The following is a 23,987-nucleotide window of genomic DNA, read 5'->3' as shown; positions in this document are numbered from 1 at the left end:
CTGCCACCCTCCTCCCGCGGGCGGGTGCCTGGGCGGGGCTCAGAGACCACAGGCCCTCCGGAGACCCTGGCGGGCCGCCCCGGAGGCTTCAATGGTGACTGCCAACGCCAGGGCAATGCCTCCTTAGAGGAGCCCAGCCCCGGGCACGACCACACTCCGGTGGAGGAGCCGCCACTTCAACACAGCCTCAGTGCGTCTGTAACACTCCGTGTGCCCGCCTGTGCGTCCCTCCCACCCTCCCCCACCCCATATCTGTCAGGCTCTGAGAGGTGCCTGTTGGGCCCTGGCTCTGGCTCAGGAGCTCTCTCCCCGCGTGCCAGCCCCCTCTTTCTCTGTCTCTGTCCATGTCTCTCTGTATGTCTAGATACATACATGTACATATACGTGTATATTTCCATCTCGCTCCCTCTTACTCCTCCTCCCGTTCTGTCTGTCTGTCCCTGTCCTGCGGGGACTCTAGCCCCTCTGCCCGCACAAGAATGCAGGATTTGGCGAGGCCAAGAGGGAACACCAACAGACCACGGATAGGGGGCTCATAGCACCATGTCTCACGGGCGGCTGGCTTGGAGACTCGGCAAGCCGGAGCCGCCCGATCCCCAGCCTGCCGGCCGATTCTCTGCCAACCAACAGACCCGCCAACTTACCGACCCACCAAGCCGGCCAACTGCAGTCCGCGCCCCTCTGCAATTTGCAGTCCACAATCCGCGCTTCCTAGCTTGGCCACCGCAGCTCTGCCGGTGGCCAATGGCCAACTGGCAACAGCTGATGGCCAAGCGGTCACGGCTGATATCCATGCAGCCCCCACGCAGCACCCCTCCACGCGAGGCCCAGAGCCTGGAAAGTGCTCTCTGCGAGTCTGTCCCCACAGTCCCCGTCGGTCTCTCTCCGCCTCTCTCTTGCTCTGTCTCTGGCCTTCTCTCATCCTCTCTCTCACCTCCCTGGGTCAGGAGAGGTGACGTGTAGCCAGTGAAGTGAACAGTGATCGGGCGGGACGCCGGTCGCTGACGAGGGGCGAGAACCCAGAAAGAAGGCTGTGTGAGGAAGGGTGGCGGCGGACTGGAGGTGCTGCCCCCTGGTGGCGGGTGGCTCTCCCTGGCTTTGGGCCAGTGGGTGGGGCCGGCCAGGGCCAGGGCCTGGGTTGCACGTCCCTAGGGTGGAGGGGACTGAGAGGACCCTGCGACCCCCTCGGTGGCCCTGAGAGGTGGGGACAGCACAGCAGCAAGGGGGGTGTGCGGTTGTGGGGCTGGGGGGAGATGAGAGGGGTTGGGGTAGGGGGGCGGGGTAAAAGCCCTTCGGGGCCTGGGGAGGCCCAGGATGCCAGGGCGCCCAGACATATGTCACAGTCAGGGAAGTGACGGAGGCCCGTTAGAGCCACTGGGGGGCGCGAAGGGGCCTCGCTGCGGGCCAGGAGTAGCCCGTCGCCCACACCAGCGGCGTCCGGAGGAGGCGGGGAGCTGGCGGGAGGCGCTCGGGCAGACGTGCTCGCCACCCGAGCGGCCCAGCAGCATGGCGTGCGCTCAGAAGCAGGTCGGGAGCAGGCTCTTGGAGTGCCGGGAGCCGGGTCCCAGCGCCTAAGGCCACACCACCCTGCACGCGCCAGATCTCGTCTGATCTCGGGAGCTAAGCAGGGAGGGGCCTGGTTAGTACTTGGATGGGAGACCGCCTGGGAATAGCTGCAGGCTTTTGCTCGCCTCTCCTTTTGCATCGCCGCCCCGGCGTGGCTCCCTGCGAACCCCTGCCGCCCCTTGCCTCTCTGCAGCCGCCCAGCCAGCCGAAGGTCCCCCTGACCAGCAGAGGGTTAGCCGCCAGGCACTACAAGCTGGCAGCCCCGGCCGCACACCAGGCCCGTCGGCCAGGGCTCCCCCGCACACCCTCTTCTCAGTCCTCTTCAGTCCCGGAGGCTGTCATCTCGATCCCTTCGCCGACCTTCGATCGCCGCCACCGCCAACAGCGCTGCCCTCGCCCCCGCCGCCACCGCCAAATCCGCCGCCATCACCGCGCTCCCCACACCCCCCTCCAGCGCTGCCCTCACCCCTGCCCCCGCCCTCGCCACCGCCATCGCTGTACTGCTTCAATCTCCCGCCTCTGCTCTCCCCTCCTCCGCCGCCAGCACCGCCCTCTTCCCCGCTACCGCCGCCGCCGCCGGCGCCAACCCTCCCCGCGCCCAGCGCCCGCCGACACAGCCCCCAACGCTGCCGCCGCCTCCATCACCGACCTCGCAACCCTCCCGCGCCGCTGCCGCCGACGCCGCCAACGCTGCTCGCGATCAGCCCCCGCTTCTCCCGCCGCCGCCGCCAGGATCACCGCGCTCCCCACCCCCTCCGCCAGCGCTGCCCTCGCCCCCTCCCCCGCCCCCGCCGCCGCCATCGCCGTACTCCCTCAAACTCCCTCCTCTGCTCTCTCCCCCTTGGCCGCCAGCACCGCGCTCCCCATCCCCGCCGCCAGTGCTGCCCTGTTCCCCACCCCCGCCCCCGCCGCCGCCATTGCCGCACTCCCTCAATCTCCCTCCTCTGCTCTCCCCGCCTCCAGCACCGCCATCTCCCCCGCCTCCGCCCCAGCCCCCGCCGCCGCCGCCGCCACCATCGCCATACTCCCTCAATCTCCCGCCTCTGCTCTCCCGGCCTCCTCCGCCCCCGCCGCCGCCGCCGCCGCCGCCGCCGCCGCCGCCGCCGCCGCCCCCCCCTCCGCAGCCGCCCAAGCCGCCGCCGCGGGGTCCTCCCACAACTCCCAAGCCCAGGGTTGCCTGCTGGTGCAGGCCTCCCCCAGCCTTGGGGGTGCGGTTGTTGGTAAACCTGGTGGCGGTAGGGGGGCGGGGTGTATGGCGGTCTGGGTCCGGGGAGTCCCAGGATGCCAGAGTTCCACGAATTCTGGCACCATCAGGGAAGTGGCAGTGTCCCATGGAGCCTCGGGTGGCGCGAAGGGGCCTCGCTGCCGGCCAGGAGTAGCCCGCCGCCCACGCCTGGGGCATTCGGAAGAGGCGGGGAGCCGGACTGGGAGGGGGACGCGGTGCTGGCAGAGCCGGCCAGCAGGTCGATGCTCACCACCGGAGCCGCGCATCTGCATGGCGCGCGCTCACGAGGCAGGCCGGGAGCAGGCTCTTGGGGCGCGGGGAGCCGAGTCCCATCGTCTATGGCCGTACCACCCTGAACGCGCCCGATCTCCTCTGATCTCGGGAGCTAAGCAGGGAGGGGCCTGGTTAGTGCTTGGATGGGAGACCGCCTGGGAATACCTGTAGGCTTTTGCTCGCCTCTCCTTTTGCGCCGCCGCCCCTGCGTGGCTCCCTCCGAACCCCTGCCGCCCCTTGCCCCTCTGCAGCCGCCCATCCAGCCGAAGGTCCCCCTGGCCAGAGGCCGGTCAGCCACCCGGCGCTACAAGCTGGCAGCCCCGGCCGCACACCAGGCCCGTCGGCCAGGGCTCACCCCCACACCCTCTTCTTAGTCCTCTTCGCCGAGGCAGGCAGTCAGCCAGCAGCAGTTAGCCGAGCCTGTGTCTCCGCCGGCAGGCACCTCTCCCCACACCCCCGCGCGCCCCCTCCCATCGCCCACAAGAGCCAGGAACCCTCCCTTCCCGCAGTGGCCCCAACACACAGGGTACAAAGAGCCGGGACAAAGCAGGGGACTGAGGGAGCAGCACCCCAACACACCGCACGCCCTCGGACTCCAGGAGAGACCACCACAAGGGGAAGTGCAGGCACGCAGGCACACAACACTCTCAACCAGGGTGCCTGTGGGCTGCCACTCTCCTCCCGCGGGGCGGGGGGTTCCTGGGCGGGGCTCGGAGCCCACTGGCCCTCCCGCCCGGCCCGGGGGCTTCAAGGGTGACTTTCAATGCCCGGGCACTGCCTCCTTAGTGGAGCCCAGCCACGGGCATGACCACACTTCGGTTGAGAAGCTGCCACTTCAAAGCAGCGTCAGTGCGTCTGTCCCAGTCCGTGTGCCCGCTTGTGCGTCCCTCCCCCCTCCCCCACCCCATGTCTCTCTGGCTCTGTGACGTGCCTGTTGGGCTCTGGCTCTGGCTCAGGAGCTCTCTCCCCGCGTGCCAGCCCCCTCTTCCTCTGTCTCTGTCCATGTCTCTCTGTATGTCTAGGTACATACAGGTACATATAGGTGTATATTTCGATCTCGCTCCCTCTTTCTCCTCCTCCCGTTCTCTCTGTCGGTCCCTGTCCTGCGGGGACTCTAGTCCCTCTGCCCGCACAAGAACGCAGGATATGGCGAGGCCAAGAGGGAACACCAACAGAGCCACGGATAGGGGGCTCATAGCACTATGTCTCACGGGCGGCTGGCTCGGAGACACGGCAAGCCGGAGCCGCCCGATCCCCAACCTGTCGGCCGCTTCTCTGCCAACCCACCGACACACCGCCCGTCGACCCGCCAAGCGGGCCCACTGCAATCCGCGCCCCTCTGCAATTTGCAGTCCACCATCCGCGCTTCCTAGCTTGGCCACCGCAGCTCCTCCGGTGGCCAGTGGCCAATTGGCAACAGCTGATGGCCAAGCGGTCACAGCTGATGACCATGCAGCCCCCAAGCAGCACCCCTCCACGCGAGGCCCAGAGCCTGGAGAGTGCTCTCTGCGAGTCTGTCCCCACAGTCCCCGTCTGTCTCTCTCCGCCTCTCTCTTGCTCCGTCTCTGGCCTTCTCTCATCCTCTCTCTCACCTCCCTGGGTCAGGAGAGGTGACGTGTAGCCAGTGAAGGGACCGGACATCGGGCGGGGCTCCGGTCGCTGACGAGGGTTCCAGGGCCCAGACTGAAGGCTTGTGACGAAGGGTGGCTGCAGACTGGAGATGCTGCACCCTGGTGGCGCGGGTGGCTCTCCCTGGCTTTGGGCCTGTGGATGGGTCCGGTCAGGGCCAGGGCCTGGGTTGCACGTCCCTAGGGCCGGAGGGGACTGAGAGGACCCTGCGACCCCCTCGGTGGCCCTGAGAGGTGGGGACAGCACAGCAGCAAGGGGGGTGTGCGGTTGTGTGGCTGGGGGGAGATTTGAGGGGTTGGGGTAGGGGGACGGGGTAAAAGCCCTTCGGGGCCTGGGGAGGCCCAGGATGCCAGGGCGCCCAGACATATGTCACAGTCAGGGAAGTGACAGAGGCCCGTGGAGCCACTGGGGGGCGCGAAGGTGCCTCGCTGCGGGCCAGGAGTAGCCCGTCGCCCACACCAGCGGCGTCCGGAGGAGGCGGGGAGCGGGCGGGAGCCGCTCAGGCAGACGTGCTCGCCACCCTAGCGGCCCAGCAGCACGGCGCGCGCGGTCAGAGGCAGGCCGGGAGCAGGCTCTTGGGGCGCGGGGAGCCGGGTCCCAGCGTCTAGGGCCATACCACCCTGAACGCGCCCGATCTCCTCTGATCTCGGGAGCTAAGCAGGGCGGGGCCTGGTTAGTACTTGGATGGGAGACCGCCTGGGAATAGCTGCAGGCTTTTGCTCGCCTCTCCTTTTGCGCCGCCGCCCCGGCGTGGCTCCCTCCGAACCCCTGCCGCACCTTGCCCCTCTGCAGCCGCCCAGGCAGCCGAAGGTCCCCCTGGCCAGAGGAGGGTCAGTCGCCCAGCACTACAAGCTCGCATCCCCGGCCGCACACCAGGCCTGTCGGCCAGGGCTCCCCCCCACTCCCTCTTCTTAGTGCTCTTCGCCAAGGCAGGCCCTCAGCCTGCAGCAGTCAGCCGCCTCTCGGTCGCCGCCACCGCCATCGCAGGGCTCCCTCTCGCTCCCCGACCCTGCCGCCGCCGCAACCCCCAACGCCCAAGCCCAGGGCTGCCTGCCGGCGCAGGCCTCCACCAGGCTCTCTCCATCCCAGGACGTGCCGGTGCTTTGCACCTCTCCCCGAGCCCAGGGCACGCCCATCCCTGCGCCTGCCCTCGGGTCCCGACACACACGATCGGCGTGACCTCGGGCAAACGGGACGCCCACACGCCCCGCCCCACCGGAGTCTTCTGTCTCCGCTGGCAGGCACCTCGCCCCACACCCCCGCGCGCCCCTCCCGTCTCCCACAAGAGCCAGGAGCCCTCCCTTCCCGCCGGCCACGGTGTCCCTGAAACACAGGGCACAAAGAGCCGGGACAAACCAGGGGACGGCGGGAGCAGCACCCCAACACACCACGCGACATCGACTCCAGGGGAGACCACCACAAGGGCAGAGCAGGCACGCAGGCACACAACCCTCACAACCAGGGTGCCTGGGGGCTGCCACCCTCCTCCCGCGGGCGGGTGCCTGGGCGGGGCTCAGAGACCACAGGCCCTCCGGAGACCCTGGCGGGCCGCCCCGGAGGCTTCAATGGTGACTGCCAACGCCAGGGCAATGCCTCCTTAGAGGAGCCCAGCCCCGGGCACGACCACACTCCGGTGGAGGAGCCGCCACTTCAACACAGCCTCAGTGCGTCTGTAACACTCCGTGTGCCCGCCTGTGCGTCCCTCCCACCCTCCCCCACCCCATATCTGTCAGGCTCTGAGAGGTGCCTGTTGGGCCCTGGCTCTGGCTCAGGAGCTCTCTCCCCGCGTGCCAGCCCCCTCTTTCTCTGTCTCTGTCCATGTCTCTCTGTATGTCTAGATACATACATGTACATATACGTGTATATTTCCATCTCGCTCCCTCTTACTCCTCCTCCCGTTCTGTCTGTCTGTCCCTGTCCTGCGGGGACTCTAGCCCCTCTGCCCGCACAAGAATGCAGGATTTGGCGAGGCCAAGAGGGAACACCAACAGACCACGGATAGGGGGCTCATAGCACCATGTCTCACGGGCGGCTGGCTTGGAGACTCGGCAAGCCGGAGCCGCCCGATCCCCAGCCTGCCGGCCGATTCTCTGCCAACCAACAGACCCGCCAACTTACCGACCCACCAAGCCGGCCAACTGCAGTCCGCGCCCCTCTGCAATTTGCAGTCCACAATCCGCGCTTCCTAGCTTGGCCACCGCAGCTCTGCCGGTGGCCAATGGCCAACTGGCAACAGCTGATGGCCAAGCGGTCACGGCTGATATCCATGCAGCCCCCACGCAGCACCCCTCCACGCGAGGCCCAGAGCCTGGAAAGTGCTCTCTGCGAGTCTGTCCCCACAGTCCCCGTCGGTCTCTCTCCGCCTCTCTCTTGCTCTGTCTCTGGCCTTCTCTCATCCTCTCTCTCACCTCCCTGGGTCAGGAGAGGTGACGTGTAGCCAGTGAAGTGAACAGTGATCGGGCGGGACGCCGGTCGCTGACGAGGGGCGAGAACCCAGAAAGAAGGCTGTGTGAGGAAGGGTGGCGGCGGACTGGAGGTGCTGCCCCCTGGTGGCGGGTGGCTCTCCCTGGCTTTGGGCCAGTGGGTGGGGCCGGCCAGGGCCAGGGCCTGGGTTGCACGTCCCTAGGGTGGAGGGGACTGAGAGGACCCTGCGACCCCCTCGGTGGCCCTGAGAGGTGGGGACAGCACAGCAGCAAGGGGGGTGTGCGGTTGTGGGGCTGGGGGGAGATGAGAGGGGTTGGGGTAGGGGGGCGGGGTAAAAGCCCTTCGGGGCCTGGGGAGGCCCAGGATGCCAGGGCGCCCAGACATATGTCACAGTCAGGGAAGTGACGGAGGCCCGTTAGAGCCACTGGGGGGCGCGAAGGGGCCTCGCTGCGGGCCAGGAGTAGCCCGTCGCCCACACCAGCGGCGTCCGGAGGAGGCGGGGAGCTGGCGGGAGGCGCTCGGGCAGACGTGCTCGCCACCCGAGCGGCCCAGCAGCATGGCGTGCGCTCAGAAGCAGGTCGGGAGCAGGCTCTTGGAGTGCCGGGAGCCGGGTCCCAGCGCCTAAGGCCACACCACCCTGCACGCGCCAGATCTCGTCTGATCTCGGGAGCTAAGCAGGGAGGGGCCTGGTTAGTACTTGGATGGGAGACCGCCTGGGAATAGCTGCAGGCTTTTGCTCGCCTCTCCTTTTGCATCGCCGCCCCGGCGTGGCTCCCTGCGAACCCCTGCCGCCCCTTGCCTCTCTGCAGCCGCCCAGCCAGCCGAAGGTCCCCCTGACCAGCAGAGGGTTAGCCGCCAGGCACTACAAGCTGGCAGCCCCGGCCGCACACCAGGCCCGTCGGCCAGGGCTCCCCCGCACACCCTCTTCTCAGTCCTCTTCAGTCCCGGAGGCTGTCATCTCGATCCCTTCGCCGACCTTCGATCGCCGCCACCGCCAACAGCGCTGCCCTCGCCCCCGCCGCCACCGCCAAATCCGCCGCCATCACCGCGCTCCCCACACCCCCCTCCAGCGCTGCCCTCACCCCTGCCCCCGCCCTCGCCACCGCCATCGCTGTACTGCTTCAATCTCCCGCCTCTGCTCTCCCCTCCTCCGCCGCCAGCACCGCCCTCTTCCCCGCTACCGCCGCCGCCGCCGGCGCCAACCCTCCCCGCGCCCAGCGCCCGCCGACACAGCCCCCAACGCTGCCGCCGCCTCCATCACCGACCTCGCAACCCTCCCGCGCCGCTGCCGCCGACGCCGCCAACGCTGCTCGCGATCAGCCCCCGCTTCTCCCGCCGCCGCCGCCAGGATCACCGCGCTCCCCACCCCCTCCGCCAGCGCTGCCCTCGCCCCCTCCCCCGCCCCCGCCGCCGCCATCGCCGTACTCCCTCAAACTCCCTCCTCTGCTCTCTCCCCCTTGGCCGCCAGCACCGCGCTCCCCATCCCCGCCGCCAGTGCTGCCCTGTTCCCCACCCCCGCCCCCGCCGCCGCCATTGCCGCACTCCCTCAATCTCCCTCCTCTGCTCTCCCCGCCTCCAGCACCGCCATCTCCCCCGCCTCCGCCCCAGCCCCCGCCGCCGCCGCCGCCACCATCGCCATACTCCCTCAATCTCCCGCCTCTGCTCTCCCGGCCTCCTCCGCCCCCGCCGCCGCCGCCGCCGCCGCCGCCGCCGCCGCCGCCGCCGCCCCCCCCTCCGCAGCCGCCCAAGCCGCCGCCGCGGGGTCCTCCCACAACTCCCAAGCCCAGGGTTGCCTGCTGGTGCAGGCCTCCCCCAGCCTTGGGGGTGCGGTTGTTGGTAAACCTGGTGGCGGTAGGGGGGCGGGGTGTATGGCGGTCTGGGTCCGGGGAGTCCCAGGATGCCAGAGTTCCACGAATTCTGGCACCATCAGGGAAGTGGCAGTGTCCCATGGAGCCTCGGGTGGCGCGAAGGGGCCTCGCTGCCGGCCAGGAGTAGCCCGCCGCCCACGCCTGGGGCATTCGGAAGAGGCGGGGAGCCGGACTGGGAGGGGGACGCGGTGCTGGCAGAGCCGGCCAGCAGGTCGATGCTCACCACCGGAGCCGCGCATCTGCATGGCGCGCGCTCACGAGGCAGGCCGGGAGCAGGCTCTTGGGGCGCGGGGAGCCGAGTCCCATCGTCTATGGCCGTACCACCCTGAACGCGCCCGATCTCCTCTGATCTCGGGAGCTAAGCAGGGAGGGGCCTGGTTAGTGCTTGGATGGGAGACCGCCTGGGAATACCTGTAGGCTTTTGCTCGCCTCTCCTTTTGCGCCGCCGCCCCTGCGTGGCTCCCTCCGAACCCCTGCCGCCCCTTGCCCCTCTGCAGCCGCCCATCCAGCCGAAGGTCCCCCTGGCCAGAGGCCGGTCAGCCACCCGGCGCTACAAGCTGGCAGCCCCGGCCGCACACCAGGCCCGTCGGCCAGGGCTCACCCCCACACCCTCTTCTTAGTCCTCTTCGCCGAGGCAGGCAGTCAGCCAGCAGCAGTTAGCCGAGCCTGTGTCTCCGCCGGCAGGCACCTCTCCCCACACCCCCGCGCGCCCCCTCCCATCGCCCACAAGAGCCAGGAACCCTCCCTTCCCGCAGTGGCCCCAACACACAGGGTACAAAGAGCCGGGACAAAGCAGGGGACTGAGGGAGCAGCACCCCAACACACCGCACGCCCTCGGACTCCAGGAGAGACCACCACAAGGGGAAGTGCAGGCACGCAGGCACACAACACTCTCAACCAGGGTGCCTGTGGGCTGCCACTCTCCTCCCGCGGGGCGGGGGGTTCCTGGGCGGGGCTCGGAGCCCACTGGCCCTCCCGCCCGGCCCGGGGGCTTCAAGGGTGACTTTCAATGCCCGGGCACTGCCTCCTTAGTGGAGCCCAGCCACGGGCATGACCACACTTCGGTTGAGAAGCTGCCACTTCAAAGCAGCGTCAGTGCGTCTGTCCCAGTCCGTGTGCCCGCTTGTGCGTCCCTCCCCCCTCCCCCACCCCATGTCTCTCTGGCTCTGTGACGTGCCTGTTGGGCTCTGGCTCTGGCTCAGGAGCTCTCTCCCCGCGTGCCAGCCCCCTCTTCCTCTGTCTCTGTCCATGTCTCTCTGTATGTCTAGGTACATACAGGTACATATAGGTGTATATTTCGATCTCGCTCCCTCTTTCTCCTCCTCCCGTTCTCTCTGTCGGTCCCTGTCCTGCGGGGACTCTAGTCCCTCTGCCCGCACAAGAACGCAGGATATGGCGAGGCCAAGAGGGAACACCAACAGAGCCACGGATAGGGGGCTCATAGCACTATGTCTCACGGGCGGCTGGCTCGGAGACACGGCAAGCCGGAGCCGCCCGATCCCCAACCTGTCGGCCGCTTCTCTGCCAACCCACCGACACACCGCCCGTCGACCCGCCAAGCGGGCCCACTGCAATCCGCGCCCCTCTGCAATTTGCAGTCCACCATCCGCGCTTCCTAGCTTGGCCACCGCAGCTCCTCCGGTGGCCAGTGGCCAATTGGCAACAGCTGATGGCCAAGCGGTCACAGCTGATGACCATGCAGCCCCCAAGCAGCACCCCTCCACGCGAGGCCCAGAGCCTGGAGAGTGCTCTCTGCGAGTCTGTCCCCACAGTCCCCGTCTGTCTCTCTCCGCCTCTCTCTTGCTCCGTCTCTGGCCTTCTCTCATCCTCTCTCTCACCTCCCTGGGTCAGGAGAGGTGACGTGTAGCCAGTGAAGGGACCGGACATCGGGCGGGGCTCCGGTCGCTGACGAGGGTTCCAGGGCCCAGACTGAAGGCTTGTGACGAAGGGTGGCTGCAGACTGGAGATGCTGCACCCTGGTGGCGCGGGTGGCTCTCCCTGGCTTTGGGCCTGTGGATGGGTCCGGTCAGGGCCAGGGCCTGGGTTGCACGTCCCTAGGGCCGGAGGGGACTGAGAGGACCCTGCGACCCCCTCGGTGGCCCTGAGAGGTGGGGACAGCACAGCAGCAAGGGGGGTGTGCGGTTGTGTGGCTGGGGGGAGATTTGAGGGGTTGGGGTAGGGGGACGGGGTAAAAGCCCTTCGGGGCCTGGGGAGGCCCAGGATGCCAGGGCGCCCAGACATATGTCACAGTCAGGGAAGTGACAGAGGCCCGTGGAGCCACTGGGGGGCGCGAAGGTGCCTCGCTGCGGGCCAGGAGTAGCCCGTCGCCCACACCAGCGGCGTCCGGAGGAGGCGGGGAGCGGGCGGGAGCCGCTCAGGCAGACGTGCTCGCCACCCTAGCGGCCCAGCAGCACGGCGCGCGCGGTCAGAGGCAGGCCGGGAGCAGGCTCTTGGGGCGCGGGGAGCCGGGTCCCAGCGTCTAGGGCCATACCACCCTGAACGCGCCCGATCTCCTCTGATCTCGGGAGCTAAGCAGGGCGGGGCCTGGTTAGTACTTGGATGGGAGACCGCCTGGGAATAGCTGCAGGCTTTTGCTCGCCTCTCCTTTTGCGCCGCCGCCCCGGCGTGGCTCCCTCCGAACCCCTGCCGCACCTTGCCCCTCTGCAGCCGCCCAGGCAGCCGAAGGTCCCCCTGGCCAGAGGAGGGTCAGTCGCCCAGCACTACAAGCTCGCATCCCCGGCCGCACACCAGGCCTGTCGGCCAGGGCTCCCCCCCACTCCCTCTTCTTAGTGCTCTTCGCCAAGGCAGGCCCTCAGCCTGCAGCAGTCAGCCGCCTCTCGGTCGCCGCCACCGCCATCGCAGGGCTCCCTCTCGCTCCCCGACCCTGCCGCCGCCGCAACCCCCAACGCCCAAGCCCAGGGCTGCCTGCCGGCGCAGGCCTCCACCAGGCTCTCTCCATCCCAGGACGTGCCGGTGCTTTGCACCTCTCCCCGAGCCCAGGGCACGCCCATCCCTGCGCCTGCCCTCGGGTCCCGACACACACGATCGGCGTGACCTCGGGCAAACGGGACGCCCACACGCCCCGCCCCACCGGAGTCTTCTGTCTCCGCTGGCAGGCACCTCGCCCCACACCCCCGCGCGCCCCTCCCGTCTCCCACAAGAGCCAGGAGCCCTCCCTTCCCGCCGGCCACGGTGTCCCTGAAACACAGGGCACAAAGAGCCGGGACAAACCAGGGGACGGCGGGAGCAGCACCCCAACACACCACGCGACATCGACTCCAGGGGAGACCACCACAAGGGCAGAGCAGGCACGCAGGCACACAACCCTCACAACCAGGGTGCCTGGGGGTGCCACTCTCCTCCCGCGGGCGGGTGCCTGGGCGGGGCTCAGAGACCACAGGCCCTCCGGAGACCCTGGCGGGCCGCCCCGGAGGCTTCAATGGTGACTGCCAACGCCAGGGCAATGCCTCCTTAGAGGAGCCCAGCCCCGGGCACGACCACACTCCGGTGGAGGAGCCGCCACTTCAACACAGCCTCAGTGCGTCTGTAACACTCCGTGTGCCCGCCTGTGCGTCCCTCCCACCCTCCCCCACCCCATATCTGTCAGGCTCTGAGAGGTGCCTGTTGGGCCCTGGCTCTGGCTCAGGAGCTCTCTCCCCGCGTGCCAGCCCCCTCTTTCTCTGTCTCTGTCCATGTCTCTCTGTATGTCTAGATACATACATGTACATATACGTGTATATTTCCATCTCGCTCCCTCTTACTCCTCCTCCCGTTCTGTCTGTCTGTCCCTGTCCTGCGGGGACTCTAGCCCCTCTGCCCGCACAAGAATGCAGGATTTGGCGAGGCCAAGAGGGAACACCAACAGACCACGGATAGGGGGCTCATAGCACCATGTCTCACGGGCGGCTGGCTTGGAGACTCGGCAAGCCGGAGCCGCCCGATCCCCAGCCTGCCGGCCGATTCTCTGCCAACCAACAGACCCGCCAACTTACCGACCCACCAAGCCGGCCAACTGCAGTCCGCGCCCCTCTGCAATTTGCAGTCCACAATCCGCGCTTCCTAGCTTGGCCACCGCAGCTCTGCCGGTGGCCAATGGCCAACTGGCAACAGCTGATGGCCAAGCGGTCACGGCTGATATCCATGCAGCCCCCACGCAGCACCCCTCCACGCGAGGCCCAGAGCCTGGAAAGTGCTCTCTGCGAGTCTGTCCCCACAGTCCCCGTCGGTCTCTCTCCGCCTCTCTCTTGCTCTGTCTCTGGCCTTCTCTCATCCTCTCTCTCACCTCCCTGGGTCAGGAGAGGTGACGTGTAGCCAGTGAAGTGAACAGTGATCGGGCGGGACGCCGGTCGCTGACGAGGGGCGAGAACCCAGAAAGAAGGCTGTGTGAGGAAGGGTGGCGGCGGACTGGAGGTGCTGCCCCCTGGTGGCGGGTGGCTCTCCCTGGCTTTGGGCCAGTGGGTGGGGCCGGCCAGGGCCAGGGCCTGGGTTGCACGTCCCTAGGGTGGAGGGGACTGAGAGGACCCTGCGACCCCCTCGGTGGCCCTGAGAGGTGGGGACAGCACAGCAGCAAGGGGGGTGTGCGGTTGTGGGGCTGGGGGGAGATGAGAGGGGTTGGGGTAGGGGGGCGGGGTAAAAGCCCTTCGGGGCCTGGGGAGGCCCAGGATGCCAGGGCGCCCAGACATATGTCACAGTCAGGGAAGTGACGGAGGCCCGTTAGAGCCACTGGGGGGCGCGAAGGGGCCTCGCTGCGGGCCAGGAGTAGCCCGTCGCCCACACCAGCGGCGTCCGGAGGAGGCGGGGAGCTGGCGGGAGGCGCTCGGGCAGACGTGCTCGCCACCCGAGCGGCCCAGCAGCATGGCGTGCGCTCAGAAGCAGGTCGGGAGCAGGCTCTTGGAGTGCCGGGAGCCGGGTCCCAGCGCCTAAGGCCACACCACCCTGCACGCGCCAGATCTCGTCTGATCTCGGGAGCTAAGCAGGGAGGGGCCTGGTTAGTACTTGGATGGGAGACCGCCTGGGAATAGCTGCAGGCTTTTGCTCGCCTCTCCTTTTGCATCGCCGCCCCGGCGTGGCTCCCTGCGAACCCCTGCCGCCCCTTGCCTCTCTGCAGCCGCCCAGCCAGCCGAAGGTCCCCCTGACCAGCAGAGGGTTAGCCGCCAGGCACTACAAGCTGGCAGCCCCGGCCGCACACCAGGCCCGTCGGCCAGGGCTCCCCCGCACACCCTCTTCTCAGTCCTCTTCAGTCCCGGAGGCTGTCATCTCGATCCCTTCGCCGACCTTCGATCGCCGCCACCGCCAACAGCGCTGCCCTCGCCCCCGCCGCCACCGCCAAATCCGCCGCCATCACCGCGCTCCCCACACCCCCCTCCAGCGCTGCCCTCACCCCTGCCCCCGCCCTCGCCACCGCCATCGCTGTACTGCTTCAATCTCCCGCCTCTGCTCTCCCCTCCTCCGCCGCCAGCACCGCCCTCTTCCCCGCTACCGCCGCCGCCGCCGGCGCCAACCCTCCCCGCGCCCAGCGCCCGCCGACACAGCCCCCAACGCTGCCGCCGCCTCCATCACCGACCTCGCAACCCTCCCGCGCCGCTGCCGCCGACGCCGCCAACGCTGCTCGCGATCAGCCCCCGCTTCTCCCGCCGCCGCCGCCAGGATCACCGCGCTCCCCACCCCCTCCGCCAGCGCTGCCCTCGCCCCCTCCCCCGCCCCCGCCGCCGCCATCGCCGTACTCCCTCAAACTCCCTCCTCTGCTCTCTCCCCCTTGGCCGCCAGCACCGCGCTCCCCATCCCCGCCGCCAGTGCTGCCCTGTTCCCCACCCCCGCCCCCGCCGCCGCCATTGCCGCACTCCCTCAATCTCCCTCCTCTGCTCTCCCCGCCTCCAGCACCGCCATCTCCCCCGCCTCCGCCCCAGCCCCCGCCGCCGCCGCCGCCACCATCGCCATACTCCCTCAATCTCCCGCCTCTGCTCTCCCGGCCTCCTCCGCCCCCGCCGCCGCCGCCGCCGCCGCCGCCGCCGCCGCCGCCGCCGCCCCCCCCTCCGCAGCCGCCCAAGCCGCCGCCGCGGGGTCCTCCCACAACTCCCAAGCCCAGGGTTGCCTGCTGGTGCAGGCCTCCCCCAGCCTTGGGGGTGCGGTTGTTGGTAAACCTGGTGGCGGTAGGGGGGCGGGGTGTATGGCGGTCTGGGTCCGGGGAGTCCCAGGATGCCAGAGTTCCACGAATTCTGGCACCATCAGGGAAGTGGCAGTGTCCCATGGAGCCTCGGGTGGCGCGAAGGGGCCTCGCTGCCGGCCAGGAGTAGCCCGCCGCCCACGCCTGGGGCATTCGGAAGAGGCGGGGAGCCGGACTGGGAGGGGGACGCGGTGCTGGCAGAGCCGGCCAGCAGGTCGATGCTCACCACCGGAGCCGCGCATCTGCATGGCGCGCGCTCACGAGGCAGGCCGGGAGCAGGCTCTTGGGGCGCGGGGAGCCGAGTCCCATCGTCTATGGCCGTACCACCCTGAACGCGCCCGATCTCCTCTGATCTCGGGAGCTAAGCAGGGAGGGGCCTGGTTAGTGCTTGGATGGGAGACCGCCTGGGAATACCTGTAGGCTTTTGCTCGCCTCTCCTTTTGCGCCGCCGCCCCTGCGTGGCTCCCTCCGAACCCCTGCCGCCCCTTGCCCCTCTGCAGCCGCCCATCCAGCCGAAGGTCCCCCTGGCCAGAGGCCGGTCAGCCACCCGGCGCTACAAGCTGGCAGCCCCGGCCGCACACCAGGCCCGTCGGCCAGGGCTCACCCCCACACCCTCTTCTTAGTCCTCTTCGCCGAGGCAGGCAGTCAGCCAGCAGCAGTTAGCCGAGCCTGTGTCTCCGCCGGCAGGCACCTCTCCCCACACCCCCGCGCGCCCCCTCCCATCGCCCACAAGAGCCAGGAACCCTCCCTTCCCGCAGTGGCCCCAACACACAGGGTACAAAGAGCCGGGACAAAGCAGGGGACTGAGGGAGCAGCACCCCAACACACCGCACGCCCTCGGACTCCAGGAGAGACCACCACAAGGGGAAGTGCAGGCACGCAGGCACACAACACTCTCAACCAGGGTGCCTGTGGGCTGCCACTCTCCTCCCGCGGGGCGGGGGGTTCCTGGGCGGGGCTCGGAGCCCACTGGCCCTCCCGCCCGGCCCGGGGGCTTCAAGGGTGACTTTCAATGCCCGGGCACTGCCTCCTTAGTGGAGCCCAGCCACGGGCATGACCACACTTCGGTTGAGAAGCTGCCACTTCAAAGCAGCGTCAGTGCGTCTGTCCCAGTCCGTGTGCCCGCTTGTGCGTCCCTCCCCCCTCCCCCACCCCATGTCTCTCTGGCTCTGTGACGTGCCTGTTGGGCTCTGGCTCTGGCTCAGGAGCTCTCTCCCCGCGTGCCAGCCCCCTCTTTCTCTGTCTCTGTCCATGTCTTTCTGTATGTCTAGGTACATACAGGTACATATAGGTGTATATTTCGATCTCGCTCCCTCTTTCTCCTCCTCCCGTTCTCTCTGTCGGTCCCTGTCCTGCGGGGACTCTAGTCCCTCTGCCCGCACAAGAACGCAGGATATGGCGAGGCCAAGAGGGAACACCAACAGAGCCACGGATAGGGGGCTCATAGCACTATGTCTCACGGGCGGCTGGCTCGGAGACACGGCAAGCCGGAGCCGCCCGATCCCCAACCTGTCGGCCGCTTCTCTGCCAACCCACCGACACACCGCCCGTCGACCCGCCAAGCGGGCCCACTGCAATCCGCGCCCCTCTGCAATTTGCAGTCCACCATCCGCGCTTCCTAGCTTGGCCACCGCAGCTCCTCCGGTGGCCAGTGGCCAATTGGCAACAGCTGATGGCCAAGCGGTCACAGCTGATGACCATGCAGCCCCCAAGCAGCACCCCTCCACGCGAGGCCCAGAGCCTGGAGAGTGCTCTCTGCGAGTCTGTCCCCACAGTCCCCGTCTGTCTCTCTCCGCCTCTCTCTTGCTCCGTCTCTGGCCTTCTCTCATCCTCTCTCTCACCTCCCTGGGTCAGGAGAGGTGACGTGTAGCCAGTGAAGGGACCGGACATCGGGCGGGGCTCCGGTCGCTGACGAGGGTTCCAGGGCCCAGACTGAAGGCTTGTGACGAAGGGTGGCTGCAGACTGGAGATGCTGCACCCTGGTGGCGCGGGTGGCTCTCCCTGGCTTTGGGCCTGTGGATGGGTCCGGTCAGGGCCAGGGCCTGGGTTGCACGTCCCTAGGGCCGGAGGGGACTGAGAGGACCCTGCGACCCCCTCGGTGGCCCTGAGAGGTGGGGACAGCACAGCAGCAAGGGGGGTGTGCGGTTGTGTGGCTGGGGGGAGATTTGAGGGGTTGGGGTAGGGGGACGGGGTAAAAGCCCTTCGGGGCCTGGGGAGGCCCAGGATGCCAGGGCGCCCAGACATATGTCACAGTCAGGGAAGTGACAGAGGCCCGTGGAGCCACTGGGGGGCGCGAAGGTGCCTCGCTGCGGGCCAGGAGTAGCCCGTCGCCCACACCAGCGGCGTCCGGAGGAGGCGGGGAGCGGGCGGGAGCCGCTCAGGCAGACGTGCTCGCCACCCTAGCGGCCCAGCAGCACGGCGCGCGGTCAGAGGCAGGCCGGGAGCAGGCTCTTGGGGCGCGGGGAGCCGGGTCCCAGCGTCTAGGGCCATACCACCCTGAACGCGCCCGATCTCCTCTGATCTCGGGAGCTAAGCAGGGCGGGGCCTGGTTAGTACTTGGATGGGAGACCGCCTGGGAATAGCTGCAGGCTTTTGCTCGCCTCTCCTTTTGCGCCGCCGCCCCGGCGTGGCTCCCTCCGAACCCCTGCCGCACCTTGCCCCTCTGCAGCCGCCCAGGCAGCCGAAGGTCCCCCTGGCCAGAGGAGGGTCAGTCGCCCAGCACTACAAGCTCGCATCCCCGGCCGCACACCAGGCCTGTCGGCCAGGGCTCCCCCCCACTCCCTCTTCTTAGTGCTCTTCGCCAAGGCAGGCCCTCAGCCTGCAGCAGTCAGCCGCCTCTCGGTCGCCGCCACCGCCATCGCAGGGCTCCCTCTCGCTCCCCGACCCTGCCGCCGCCGCAACCCCCAACGCCCAAGCCCAGGGCTGCCTGCCGGCGCAGGCCTCCACCAGGCTCTCTCCATCCCAGGACGTGCCGGTGCTTTGCACCTCTCCCCGAGCCCAGGGCACGCCCATCCCTGCGCCTGCCCTCGGGTCCCGACACACACGATCGGCGTGACCTCGGGCAAACGGGACGCCCACACGCCCCGCCCCACCGGAGTCTTCTGTCTCCGCTGGCAGGCACCTCGCCCCACACCCCCGCGCGCCCCTCCCGTCTCCCACAAGAGCCAGGAGCCCTCCCTTCCCGCCGGCCACGGTGTCCCTGAAACACAGGGCACAAAGAGCCGGGACAAACCAGGGGACGGCGGGAGCAGCACCCCAACACACCACGCGACATCGACTCCAGGGGAGACCACCACAAGGGCAGAGCAGGCACGCAGGCACACAACCCTCACAACCAGGGTGCCTGGGGGTGCCACTCTCCTCCCGCGGGCGGGTGCCTGGGCGGGGCTCAGAGACCACAGGCCCTCCGGAGACCCTGGCGGGCCGCCCCGGAGGCTTCAATGGTGACTGCCAACGCCAGGGCAATGCCTCCTTAGAGGAGCCCAGCCCCGGGCACGACCACACTCCGGTGGAGGAGCCGCCACTTCAACACAGCCTCAGTGCGTCTGTAACACTCCGTGTGCCCGCCTGTGCGTCCCTCCCACCCTCCCCCACCCCATATCTGTCAGGCTCTGAGAGGTGCCTGTTGGGCCCTGGCTCTGGCTCAGGAGCTCTCTCCCCGCGTGCCAGCCCCCTCTTTCTCTGTCTCTGTCCATGTCTCTCTGTATGTCTAGATACATACATGTACATATACGTGTATATTTCCATCTCGCTCCCTCTTACTCCTCCTCCCGTTCTGTCTGTCTGTCCCTGTCCTGCGGGGACTCTAGCCCCTCTGCCCGCACAAGAATGCAGGATTTGGCGAGGCCAAGAGGGAACACCAACAGACCACGGATAGGGGGCTCATAGCACCATGTCTCACGGGCGGCTGGCTTGGAGACTCGGCAAGCCGGAGCCGCCCGATCCCCAGCCTGCCGGCCGATTCTCTGCCAACCAACAGACCCGCCAACTTACCGACCCACCAAGCCGGCCAACTGCAGTCCGCGCCCCTCTGCAATTTGCAGTCCACAATCCGCGCTTCCTAGCTTGGCCACCGCAGCTCTGCCGGTGGCCAATGGCCAACTGGCAACAGCTGATGGCCAAGCGGTCACGGCTGATATCCATGCAGCCCCCACGCAGCACCCCTCCACGCGAGGCCCAGAGCCTGGAAAGTGCTCTCTGCGAGTCTGTCCCCACAGTCCCCGTCGGTCTCTCTCCGCCTCTCTCTTGCTCTGTCTCTGGCCTTCTCTCATCCTCTCTCTCACCTCCCTGGGTCAGGAGAGGTGACGTGTAGCCAGTGAAGTGAACAGTGATCGGGCGGGACGCCGGTCGCTGACGAGGGGCGAGAACCCAGAAAGAAGGCTGTGTGAGGAAGGGTGGCGGCGGACTGGAGGTGCTGCCCCCTGGTGGCGGGTGGCTCTCCCTGGCTTTGGGCCAGTGGGTGGGGCCGGCCAGGGCCAGGGCCTGGGTTGCACGTCCCTAGGGTGGAGGGGACTGAGAGGACCCTGCGACCCCCTCGGTGGCCCTGAGAGGTGGGGACAGCACAGCAGCAAGGGGGGTGTGCGGTTGTGGGGCTGGGGGGAGATGAGAGGGGTTGGGGTAGGGGGGCGGGGTAAAAGCCCTTCGGGGCCTGGGGAGGCCCAGGATGCCAGGGCGCCCAGACATATGTCACAGTCAGGGAAGTGACGGAGGCCCGTTAGAGCCACTGGGGGGCGCGAAGGGGCCTCGCTGCGGGCCAGGAGTAGCCCGTCGCCCACACCAGCGGCGTCCGGAGGAGGCGGGGAGCTGGCGGGAGGCGCTCGGGCAGACGTGCTCGCCACCCGAGCGGCCCAGCAGCATGGCGTGCGCTCAGAAGCAGGTCGGGAGCAGGCTCTTGGAGTGCCGGGAGCCGGGTCCCAGCGCCTAAGGCCACACCACCCTGCACGCGCCAGATCTCGTCTGATCTCGGGAGCTAAGCAGGGAGGGGCCTGGTTAGTACTTGGATGGGAGACCGCCTGGGAATAGCTGCAGGCTTTTGCTCGCCTCTCCTTTTGCATCGCCGCCCCGGCGTGGCTCCCTGCGAACCCCTGCCGCCCCTTGCCTCTCTGCAGCCGCCCAGCCAGCCGAAGGTCCCCCTGACCAGCAGAGGGTTAGCCGCCAGGCACTACAAGCTGGCAGCCCCGGCCGCACACCAGGCCCGTCGGCCAGGGCTCCCCCGCACACCCTCTTCTCAGTCCTCTTCAGTCCCGGAGGCTGTCATCTCGATCCCTTCGCCGACCTTCGATCGCCGCCACCGCCAACAGCGCTGCCCTCGCCCCCGCCGCCACCGCCAAATCCGCCGCCATCACCGCGCTCCCCACACCCCCCTCCAGCGCTGCCCTCACCCCTGCCCCCGCCCTCGCCACCGCCATCGCTGTACTGCTTCAATCTCCCGCCTCTGCTCTCCCCTCCTCCGCCGCCAGCACCGCCCTCTTCCCCGCTACCGCCGCCGCCGCCGGCGCCAACCCTCCCCGCGCCCAGCGCCCGCCGACACAGCCCCCAACGCTGCCGCCGCCTCCATCGCCGACCTCGCAACCCTCCCGCGCCGCTGCCGCCGACGCCGCCAACGCTGCTCGCGATCAGCCCCCGCTTCTCCCGCCGCCGCCGCGATCACCGCGCTCCCCACCCCCTCCGCCAGCGCTGCCCTCGCCCCCTCCCCCGCCCCCGCCGCCGCCATCGCCGTACTCCCTCAAACTCCCTCCTCTGCTCTCCCCACCTCGGCCGCCAGCACCGCGCTCCCCATCCCCGCCGCCAGTGCTGCCCTGTTCCCCACCCCCGCCCCCGCCGCCGCCATTGCCGCACTCCCTCAATCTCCCTCCTCTGCTCTCCCCGCCTCCAGCACCGCCATCTCCCCCGCCTCCGCCCCAGCCCCCGCCGCCGCCGCCGCCACCATCGCCATACTCCCTCAATCTCCCGCCTCTGCTCTCCCGGCCTCCTCCGCCCCCGCCGCCGCCGCCGCCGCCGCCGCCGCCGCCGCCGCCGCCCCCCCCTCCGCAGCCGCCCAAGCCGCCTCCGCGGGGTCCTCCCACAACTCCCAAGCCCAGGGTTGCCTGCTGGTGCAGGCCTCCCCCAGCCTTGGGGGTGCGGTTGTTGGTAAACCTGGTGGCGGTAGGGGGGCGGGGTGTATGGCGGTCTGGGTCCGGGGAGTCCCAGGATGCCAGAGTTCCACGAATTCTGGCACCATCAGGGAAGTGGCAGTGTCCCATGGAGCCTCGGGTGGCGCGAAGGGGCCTCGCTGCCGGCCAGGAGTAGCCCGCCGCCCACGCCTGGGGCATTCGGAAGAGGCGGGGAGCCGGACTGGGAGGGGGACGCGGTGCTGGCAGAGCCGGCCAGCATGTCGATGCTCACCACCGGAGCCGCGCATCTGCATGGCGCGCGCTCACGAGGCAGGCCGGGAGCAGGCTCTTGGGGCGCGGGGAGCCGAGTCCCATCGTCTATGGCCGTACCACCCTGAACGCGCCCGATCTCCTCTGATCTCGGGAGCTAAGCAGGGAGGGGCCTGGTTAGTGCTTGGATGGGAGACCGCCTGGGAATACCTGTAGGCTTTTGCTCGCCTCTCCTTTTGCGCCGCCGCCCCTGCGTGGCTCCCTCCGAACCCCTGCCGCCCCTTGCCCCTCTGCAGCCGCCCATCCAGCCGAAGGTCCCCCTGGCCAGAGGCCGGTCAGCCACCCGGCGCTACAAGCTGGCAGCCCCGGCCGCACACCAGGCCCGTCGGCCAGGGCTCACCCCCACACCCTCTTCTTAGTCCTCTTCGCCGAGACAGGCAGTCAGCCAGCAGCAGTTAGCCGAGCCTGTGTCTCCGCCGGCAGGCACCTCTCCCCACACCCCCGCGCGCCCCCTCCCATCGCCCACAAGAGCCAGGAACCCTCCCTTCCCGCAGTGGCCCCAACACACAGGGTACAAAGAGCCGGGACAAAGCAGGGGACTGAGGGAGCAGCACCCCAACACACCGCACGCCCTCGGACTCCAGGAGAGACCACCACAAGGGGAAGTGCAGGCACGCAGGCACACAACACTCTCAACCAGGGTGCCTGTGGGCTGCCACTCTCCTCCCGCGGGGCGGGGGGTTCCTGGGCGGGGCTCGGAGCCCACTGGCCCTCCCGCCCGGCCCGGGGGCTTCAAGGGTGACTTTCAATGCCCGGGCACTGCCTCCTTAGTGGAGCCCAGCCACGGGCATGACCACACTTCGGTTGAGAAGCTGCCACTTCAAAGCAGCGTCAGTGCGTCTGTCCCAGTCCGTGTGCCCGCTTGTGCGTCCCTCCCCCCTCCCCCACCCCATGTCTCTCTGGCTCTGTGACGTGCCTGTTGGGCTCTGGCTCTGGCTCAGGAGCTCTCTCCCCGCGTGCCAGCCCCCTCTTTCTCTGTCTCTGTCCATGTCTCTCTGTATGTCTAGGTACATACAGGTACATATAGGTGTATATTTCGATCTCGCTCCCTCTTTCTCCTCCTCCCGTTCTCTCTGTCGGTCCCTGTCCTGCGGGGACTCTAGTCCCTCTGCCCGCACAAGAACGCAGGATATGGCGAGGCCAAGAGGGAACACCAACAGAGCCACGGATAGGGGGCTCATAGCACTATGTCTCACGGGCGGCTGGCTCGGAGACACGGCAAGCCGGAGCCGCCCGATCCCCAACCTGTCGGCCGCTTCTCTGCCAACCCACCGACACACCGCCCGTCGACCCGCCAAGCGGGCCCACTGCAATCCGCGCCCCTCTGCAATTTGCAGTCCACCATCCGCGCTTCCTAGCTTGGCCACCGCAGCTCCTCCGGTGGCCAGTGGCCAATTGGCAACAGCTGATGGCCAAGCGGTCACAGCTGATGACCATGCAGCCCCCAAGCAGCACCCCTCCACGCGAGGCCCAGAGCCTGGAGAGTGCTCTCTGCGAGTCTGTCCCCACAGTCCCCGTCTGTCTCTCTCCGCCTCTCTCTTGCTCCGTCTCTGGCCTTCTCTCATCCTCTCTCTCACCTCCCTGGGTCAGGAGAGGTGACGTGTAGCCAGTGAAGGGACCGGACATCGGGCGGGGCTCCGGTCGCTGACGAGGGTTCCAGGGCCCAGACTGAAGGCTTGTGACGAAGGGTGGCTGCAGACTGGAGATGCTGCACCCTGGTGGCGCGGGTGGCTCTCCCTGGCTTTGGGCCTGTGGATGGGTCCGGTCAGGGCCAGGGCCTGGGTTGCACGTCCCTAGGGCCGGAGGGGACTGAGAGGACCCTGCGACCCCCTCGGTGGCCCTGAGAGGTGGGGACAGCACAGCAGCAAGGGGGGTGTGCGGTTGTGTGGCTGGGGGGAGATTTGAGGGGTTGGGGTAGGGGGACGGGGTAAAAGCCCTTCGGGGCCTGGGGAGGCCCAGGATGCCAGGGCGCCCAGACATATGTCACAGTCAGGGAAGTGACAGAGGCCCGTGGAGCCACTGGGGGGCGCGAAGGTGCCTCGCTGCGGGCCAGGAGTAGCCCGTCGCCCACACCAGCGGCGTCCGGAGGAGGCGGGGAGCGGGCGGGAGCCGCTCAGGCAGACGTGCTCGCCACCCTAGCGGCCCAGCAGCACGGCGCGCGCGGTCAGAGGCAGGCCGGGAGCAGGCTCTTGGGGCGCGGGGAGCCGGGTCCCAGCGTCTAGGGCCATACCACCCTGAACGCGCCCGATCTCCTCTGATCTCGGGAGCTAAGCAGGGCGGGGCCTGGTTAGTACTTGGATGGGAGACCGCCTGGGAATAGCTGCAGGCTTTTGCTCGCCTCTCCTTTTGCGCCGCCGCCCCGGCGTGGCTCCCTCCGAACCCCTGCCGCACCTTGCCCCTCTGCAGCCGCCCAGGCA

The 23,987-nt window shown here is 68.8% G+C and overlaps 12 pseudogenes; all 12 read left to right on the top strand.

Moving 5' to 3' along the window:
• Positions 1-1,569: 1,569 nt before the first annotated feature.
• On the top strand, positions 1,570-1,689 carry LOC148754480 (5S ribosomal RNA; annotated as a pseudogene).
• Positions 1,690-3,125: 1,436 nt separating this feature from the next.
• On the top strand, positions 3,126-3,245 carry LOC148754479 (5S ribosomal RNA; annotated as a pseudogene).
• Positions 3,246-5,295: 2,050 nt separating this feature from the next.
• LOC148754478 (5S ribosomal RNA) lies at positions 5,296-5,415 on the top strand (annotated as a pseudogene).
• Positions 5,416-7,736: 2,321 nt separating this feature from the next.
• LOC148754477 (5S ribosomal RNA) lies at positions 7,737-7,856 on the top strand (annotated as a pseudogene).
• Positions 7,857-9,292: 1,436 nt separating this feature from the next.
• LOC148754476 (5S ribosomal RNA) lies at positions 9,293-9,412 on the top strand (annotated as a pseudogene).
• Positions 9,413-11,462: 2,050 nt separating this feature from the next.
• Positions 11,463-11,582, top strand: LOC148754475 (5S ribosomal RNA; annotated as a pseudogene).
• Positions 11,583-13,902: 2,320 nt separating this feature from the next.
• On the top strand, positions 13,903-14,022 carry LOC148754474 (5S ribosomal RNA; annotated as a pseudogene).
• Positions 14,023-15,458: 1,436 nt separating this feature from the next.
• Positions 15,459-15,578, top strand: LOC148754473 (5S ribosomal RNA; annotated as a pseudogene).
• A 2,048-nt stretch (positions 15,579-17,626) lies between these two features.
• On the top strand, positions 17,627-17,746 carry LOC148754472 (5S ribosomal RNA; annotated as a pseudogene).
• A 2,320-nt stretch (positions 17,747-20,066) lies between these two features.
• On the top strand, positions 20,067-20,186 carry LOC148754471 (5S ribosomal RNA; annotated as a pseudogene).
• Positions 20,187-21,616: 1,430 nt separating this feature from the next.
• On the top strand, positions 21,617-21,736 carry LOC148754470 (5S ribosomal RNA; annotated as a pseudogene).
• Positions 21,737-23,786: 2,050 nt separating this feature from the next.
• LOC148754469 (5S ribosomal RNA) lies at positions 23,787-23,906 on the top strand (annotated as a pseudogene).
• The last annotated feature ends 81 nt before the right edge of the window (positions 23,907-23,987 follow it).

Source organism: Rhinolophus sinicus, unplaced genomic scaffold (genome assembly GCF_057876585.1).
Source record: "Rhinolophus sinicus isolate RSI-liver-muscle unplaced genomic scaffold, RSI-T2T HiC_scaffold_19, whole genome shotgun sequence".
NCBI classification, from domain to species: Eukaryota; Metazoa; Chordata; class Mammalia; order Chiroptera; family Rhinolophidae; genus Rhinolophus; species Rhinolophus sinicus.
This window is presented reverse-complemented; position numbering and strand designations above follow the sequence as displayed.